Source organism: Bos grunniens, chromosome 14 (assembly GCF_055505025.1).
Source record: "Bos grunniens cultivar Pamir isolate PY7600 chromosome 14, Bosgru_T2T1.0, whole genome shotgun sequence".
Classification (NCBI taxonomy): Eukaryota; Metazoa; Chordata; class Mammalia; order Artiodactyla; family Bovidae; genus Bos; species Bos grunniens.
This window is the reverse complement of record NC_141178.1, coordinates 72,390,924-72,397,500: the sequence shown is the minus strand read 5'-3', so window position 1 is coordinate 72,397,500 and position 6,577 is coordinate 72,390,924. Positions and strand designations below refer to the sequence as shown.

The following is a 6,577-nucleotide window of genomic DNA, read 5'->3' as shown; positions in this document are numbered from 1 at the left end:
ATTATATATGCAGCTAAAAAATGCTTGAGGTTGGCAAAATCATGTCTACTTTCTGAACCTCAGTTTCAATATGGGGCTAATTGAAGCTGATAGATGTTTTGATCTCGAATTTTTCTGCCATATAGATCTAGTGTCCATGAAAAATGATGACTGATTTCCTTGTTTTCATTCTTTTCTAAAACTCTTTGCAACCTCATGAACTGTAGCTCACCAGGCTCCCCTGTCCATGAAATTCCTGAGGGGGACTTTCCAAGCCAGGGATCGAACCCAGGTCTCCTGCATTGCTCTTTAACAGGATTTACTTGTGTTTGGATCTTCAGAGTGGTCCCAGAGGTATGTAGTATGGTGGTTAAGATGAGGGCTTTAGAATCTCAGACCTGGGTTTGAATTTTAGCAGGTCACTGAACCACTTTGATTCTCAGGAATAAAACCTATCTCTGCTCTTTGGCAAGAGGACCTGAAGTGATGATGTATATGAAGCATACGTGTTTAAAAGATTGTGGTAAAGGATAGAGCTTGGATTATAATTCACATCTGTCTCAAACCCACAGGGCTGAGCATCAGCCATCTCTCACTGGGCACTGTGTATTCGGGAAGGTTTTTCTTTTTACTTGGTTGCACTGGTGAAGGGTAAGATACAGCTGATCCTTAGAAAAGTTTGCTTATTGAATGTGGTAATAGGAGATGCTGGAGATGCACTTAGTGTGGGGAGAGGGAAGGTCTGGCTGAGACTAGATAGAGAAACAGCAAAACATCAGCAACAGCCTTGGTCTTTGCATTCAGCCTTTAGTGAATGTAACACCTCCATGGTACTCAGCATCTAAGGCCTTGAAAATGACTCTCACAGGGTCTTCCCTCTTTTGAAAGTCAGTTTATGCAAATGAATGGTCTGTGGACCATTTATGTGACCTTAGTAGATTTCTCCTACATCTGCAATCCTGTTTGCTTGCATATCGAAGAAGGATGCTAATAATTACCTGCCTCTTAGGAACTTAAGAATTATAATTCATATGACTCCAAGTTGGTGATGGACAGGGAGGCCTGGCGTGCTACAGTCTGTGGGTTCTCAAAGAGTCAGACACGACTGAGCAACTGAACTGAAAGAGGTCAGAAAATAGTCTCCTTTATTCTTATCATTATCCATGTAATATGATAACTATGAGTGAAGTGGACTGACTGACCACTCGTAGAATCACAGGGAGGAGCTGCCTAGACGGGCTACAGCCAAAATGCCTGTGAAAAACCTTCCTGGGCTTGGGTAACAGCCTGGGAAGAGTTTGGAGGGATGAAAGAGCAGAGTGTGTTGTGGGATCTCCAAGTATTCCAGACACTGAGGCTTAGGCTGGACACAAGCTGAGAACATAGTGGGAAAAGAGACAGAAAAAGTAGGGCAGCATCACATTAGGCTTTGGTTGACAAATTTTTAAGTCATGTCTGTTCCTTCTGCTTATTGGCTAAACCAGGAGGCATTTCCAGCCTTCAGGTTCTTAGGCTGCCCCTGGCTTGTGGTCCAAGATTCCATGGGTCACTTAATCTCTCTGAGGCTCAGTCTACCTGATGGTAACATGTTCTGCTTCTTTTTTTTCCCCTCATTTCTCTTTAAAAAGATTTTAATGTTACTATCACAAATTTAACTTTATAAAAAAACTATCACAAATGAAATCAACCCTGAATATTCATTGCAAAGACTGATGCTGAAGCTGAAGCTCCAATATTTTGGCCACCTGTTAAGAAGAGCTGACTCAATGGAAAAGACCCTGATCCTGGGAAAGACTGAGGATAGGAGGAGAAAGGGGTGGCAGAGGATGAGATGGTTAGATGGTATCACTGACTCAATGGTCATGAATCTGAGTAAACTCCAGGAGATAGTGAAGGGTAGGGAAGCCTAGTGTGCTGCAGGCCAGAGGGTTCCTAAGAGTTAGACACAACTCAGCAATTGAACAGTAAGAGTGGCATAGAGGAAAAAGCCTTATAACTTTAATCATGGCTCTTTCACTGTTTCAGATCTGTCACTGTTAACCCAATCTGCTTTCCCCCGATGTGTAGGTTTATAAATCTCCTTGCTACTGAGTCTAGGCTTATGTTCTGCTTCTTTATGTGATTGTTGCCCCCCAGACTGCGTGGTAGGAGTACATGTGGATTGTAGGTGCTGCTGCTAAGTCGCTTCAGCCATGTCCGACTCTGTGCGACCCCATAGACGGCAGTCTACCAGGCTCCCCCGTCCCTGGGATTCTCCAGGCAAGAACACTGGAGTGGGTTGCCATTTCCTTCTCCAATGCATGAAAGTGAAAAGTGGAAGTGAAGTCACATGGTCGTGTACGACTCTTCGCGACCCCATGGACTGCAGCCTACCAGGCTCCTCCGTCCATGGGATTTTCCAAGCAAGGGTACTGGAGTGGGGTGCCATTGCCTTCTCCGGTTGTAGGTGCTATGCAAGTACAATTCTTTTTTTTTTGCCACACCACACAACACATGGGATCTTAATTCCCCAACCAGGGATTGAACCTGAGCCCCTTGCAGTAGAACCATGTAGTCTTTTCCATTGGTCTGCCAGGGAAGTCCTTGAATGTTTTAAATTAAATATTGGTTCATGACACCATATAATATATTAAAAACAAAATGATCACATATTGCTTCTGTTTTATGTTTTGGTGTTTTGGCCTTGAGGTTTGAAGGCTCTTAGTTCCCAGACCAGGGGTTGAACCATCACCCCCTGCGTTGGCAGGTGAAGTCGTAATCACCGGTTTCCAGTGAAGTCCCAGCATCATATAATCTAGATATTTGATCAGGATAATAGATACAGATATTTGAAATGTAACAGTCATAATAATGTGATTCTAAAGGCAATCATCTTTTGAGTGTTTGCCAGTGCCTCTGAAACGAGTCCTTTATAAATATGGCCCCATTTAATTTTCACAACACCTCTGTTTGATAAATACCACTGTCCCCCTTTATAGATGAAGTAACTGAGCCTCAGAATGGTTAAGAAAACTGCCTGCAGCTGCACAGTTCACAAAAATAATACAGTTGGAATTTGAATCTGGATCAACTCAAGTTTTCTGTTGAGTTGTGCAAAGGAAGCAACCAGATTGGGAACCTGGATGTTCCAGAAAAAAAAAAGGATGTGGAAGACATCTCTGTAAATATAGGGGGAGGCATAATGCTCAAGGGGCAAATTGTATCCAACAGCCAGATATTTGTAAATAAGTGATGACTAACTGCTCGGTAAATTAAATTCCACCTTATTTACTTTTTTCTTATCCTTCTCCCCTTTATGTTGACTTTAGAATATAACCATAGAAATAAGAAAGATAAACTTTTATATTCACAAATGTTTAAGATAAATGTGTAATTCCTATGTTACCAAGGGGAAAGGGGAGTTTAAAATAGGAACTTCTCAAGGTCACATGGCTGGCCAGTGACTGACCTAGGGTTCTGAACCCTCATTCTCAGCCTGTCTCCACTACAACACGCTATTTCCTCAAGTCATCATTATCCCAAACAGCTCCATTCTCGAAGCTAAGCACCTCTGTTTCTCCAATTCTCCACTTTTCACTTGAAAATAATACTGTCTCCACTAAACTGAAAGCTGAAACTGCCATCTCCCAAACGGGAGCGTTAAATTCATTACTAAAGCTTAAAACTCAATTCAGGTATGCTCAGCTACCAGCCCAGGCGGGGAAGTGAGACGCCTATAACCATCTCGGTGCTTTTGCTCATTTTATGGGCCCCTCCCCTCTCGCTCCCCCTCCCCTGCCGACCATCAGGAATTCACATTCTGGAGGCTCCTTTGTGGCAGCATGGGCTCACATCTCAATTTCCAAACATCTGGCTGATTTCAATCAATGAGGCTCTAAACACACCACTCCTGGGGCTGCAGAGCTAGTGGTGGGGATAACTGGATTCAGGATGCACAGCCAGCAATAAACAACCAGAGGGCCTCTGCATTCTTTTATTCATGAGAATCTTGGTTTACACTCCCAAGGCTGGGCTGGGCAGAGGGAAACGTGAACACAAGACCTTACACAGCTAACAGGGCTGACAAGCCAGCTTAGTATAGGGCAAGTAAGTCTAGTCCTGTCTTCAGAACCAAAATTCTGCTTCGTGACTACAGGATAACAGAATACAAACAAACCTGCAGAGCAATCAGGACAAGAATTGGATGTACAAAGTAGGGGAGGAAATGTCTTTTCTAAAAGAGAAGATAAGAGTAAGAAGTTCTCTTCTTTGAATAGTGCTTTGTAATCAACAAAGGGCTTCCCAGGTGTCAGTGGTAAGGAATCTGCCTGCAATGAAGGAGATGGGGGTTTGATCCCTGGGTCGGGAAGATCCCCTGGAGAAAGGAAAGGCAACCCACTCCAGTATTCTTGCCTGGAGAATCCCATGGACAGAGGAGCCTGGTGGACTATAGTCCATGGGGCTGCAAAAGAGTTGGACATGACTTAGCAAGTAAACAACAAATCAACAAAATGTAATTGCACAATGGAGAGAGAGGGTAACAGCCAGAAACCCTATGGTTAGATTGCTGTGTTCCCATCCAGCTCTTCCCAATTATAAGCTGAGTGAGCCTGGGCAAGATGTTTAAACTTCTGTTGTCTTACTTTTCTAGGGATGAGAAATTCTCCCACTATGTTCCTATTAGAACTTTTGTAAGGATTAAATAGGGCTTCCCAGGTAGCACTAATGGTAAAGAATATGCCTGCCAATGTAGGAGACGAAAGAGACTTGAGTTTGATCCCTGGGTTGGGAGGATTCCCCTGGGGTAGGAAAGGGCAACCCACTGTAGTAGTCTTATCTGTGAAATTCCGTGGACAGAGGAGGCTGGTGGGTTACAGTCCATGGGATCTCAGAGAGTTGGACACGATTGAGAAAGGATTAAAAAAGATCCCACATAAGAAGTGTTGAGAGACTGTCTGCTACCTGGAAATGCCATATAAATGTGCTTGCTATTATTATTTCAGTTGTTCTTTACAAATGGCCAGCAGAGTAGAGTAGATATTACTGAAACTGGGTAATCATTGCTGCTACTGCTAAGTCGCTTCAGTCGTGTCCGACTCTGTGTGACCCCATAGACGGCAGCCACCAGGCTCCCTCGTCTCTGGGATTCTCCGGGCAAGAATACTGGAGTGGGTTGCCATTTCCTTCTCCAATGCAGGAAAGTGAAAAGTGAAAGTGAAGTCGCTCAGTCGTGCCCGACTCTTAGCGACCCCATGGATTGAAGCCTACCAGGCTCCTCTGTCCATGGGGTTTTCCAGGCAAGAGTACTGGAGTGGGTTGCCATGGTAATCATTAGCCAAATCCATTTCACCTGCCTTCCCTCATCAAGGTTGAGTGAAAACTACCAAAACTTTGCATGCCTTTCAAGCAGCACGGTAGCCTAAACAATAAGATGTTTGCCTGAGTTTTCCAGGCACTTGGAGTCAGCTGTGTCTAGTTTAGGCTAAGTTGGTTAAGACTGGGCATGTGCAAGTCTCAGCTCCTTGACCTTTTGATTTCAGAGGGCCTCAGGTCAAGCTAAGCTCCTTGGTTTATTAAAGGCTCTCCCCATACCTTTTACTGCCTTGCTGCATTTTTCCTTATCCCATAAATGCCACAAGCACCTTGCCTTCTGGGAAGTGGATCTGGAGTCCTTCTGTCTCCTTGATTGGCTGCCTTTGTCATAAACCCTCCCTTAACTGCAAGCCTCAGCGTCTCAGCAATTTAGCTTGATGTGAGTCAAGAAAAATGAACCTGCTTCAGTAGCATTACCTCTGTTGGAAAAATGGGAGCTCAAAGCGATTAAGTTTAAAAGTGTACCAGTAGTAAGTGGTAGAGGTAAGTTAAAACTTAGCTCCAGTGCTTTTCTTTCTTCTCTCTCTCTCCTTTTTTTTTTTTTGCTGACTCACTGTGAGGCTTGCAGAATCTTAGTTCCTCCAATCAGGGATTGAACCTAGGTCTCATCAATGAAAGTGACGAGGCCTAACCACTGGATGACCAGGTAATTTCTCAGTTAATTCACTCTTTGTGAATTGAGCCCTTACTCTATGTGCGAGCTACACTGTTGAGGACTCAGAGATATAACTTGATGTAGGTATTTCCTCAAAAGTATCTGAGGCTCATGCTTACTGCCTGATACAAGCAAAGCTGGAAGAGATTTGGTGGTATGAATGGGTAAGCTTTCAATAGCAGGCCTTCATTACTAAGCCATGGTTTTGCAAGGTTTAAGTGATGGAACCACTAGAAATCATGAAATTTTGCTCTTCTTTCGGAAACACTGAATTCTTGAGCTGTTCCGTGAATGAAGGAGACACACTATCAAATTCACACTCTACTCGGAAAGTTCAGTGGTAAAATTTCAGGCTCAGGAGGAGTTGAACTCTCCTGATTCAAAGCCCATGCCATCTCTTACTGGCTATTTGACCTAGAGTCAATTCATTACCCTTTCTGAATCTACAGTTCTTTTATTATTTATTTTTTATCAGTTTTATTTATTTTAAAAATTTTACTGGAATATAGTTGCTTTACAGTGTTGTGTTAGTTTCTACGGTACAGCAAAATGAATCAGTTATCAGTATACATATATTCTCTCTTTTTTGTG

General features: G+C 43.3%; 1 protein-coding gene across 41 annotated transcripts in view; it reads left to right on the top strand.

Annotated features, from left to right (window-relative positions):
* Positions 1-6,577, top strand: part of LOC147359668 (uncharacterized) — a 587,603-nt gene that overhangs the window by 369,979 nt on the left and 211,047 nt on the right. For 9 of the 41 annotated variants that reach the window (XR_015140270.1, XR_015140272.1, XR_015140286.1 and 6 more), the window contains exon 1: positions 4,845-5,814. The exons of 29 other annotated variants lie outside the window; for them this stretch is intronic. The gene's annotated coding sequence lies outside the window, so the exon portion shown is untranslated. Of the gene's footprint in view, positions 1-4,844; positions 5,978-6,577 lie in introns of those variants that run through there. 3 more of the 41 variants (XR_015140294.1, XR_015140283.1, XR_015140285.1) reach the window with 3 other exon arrangements.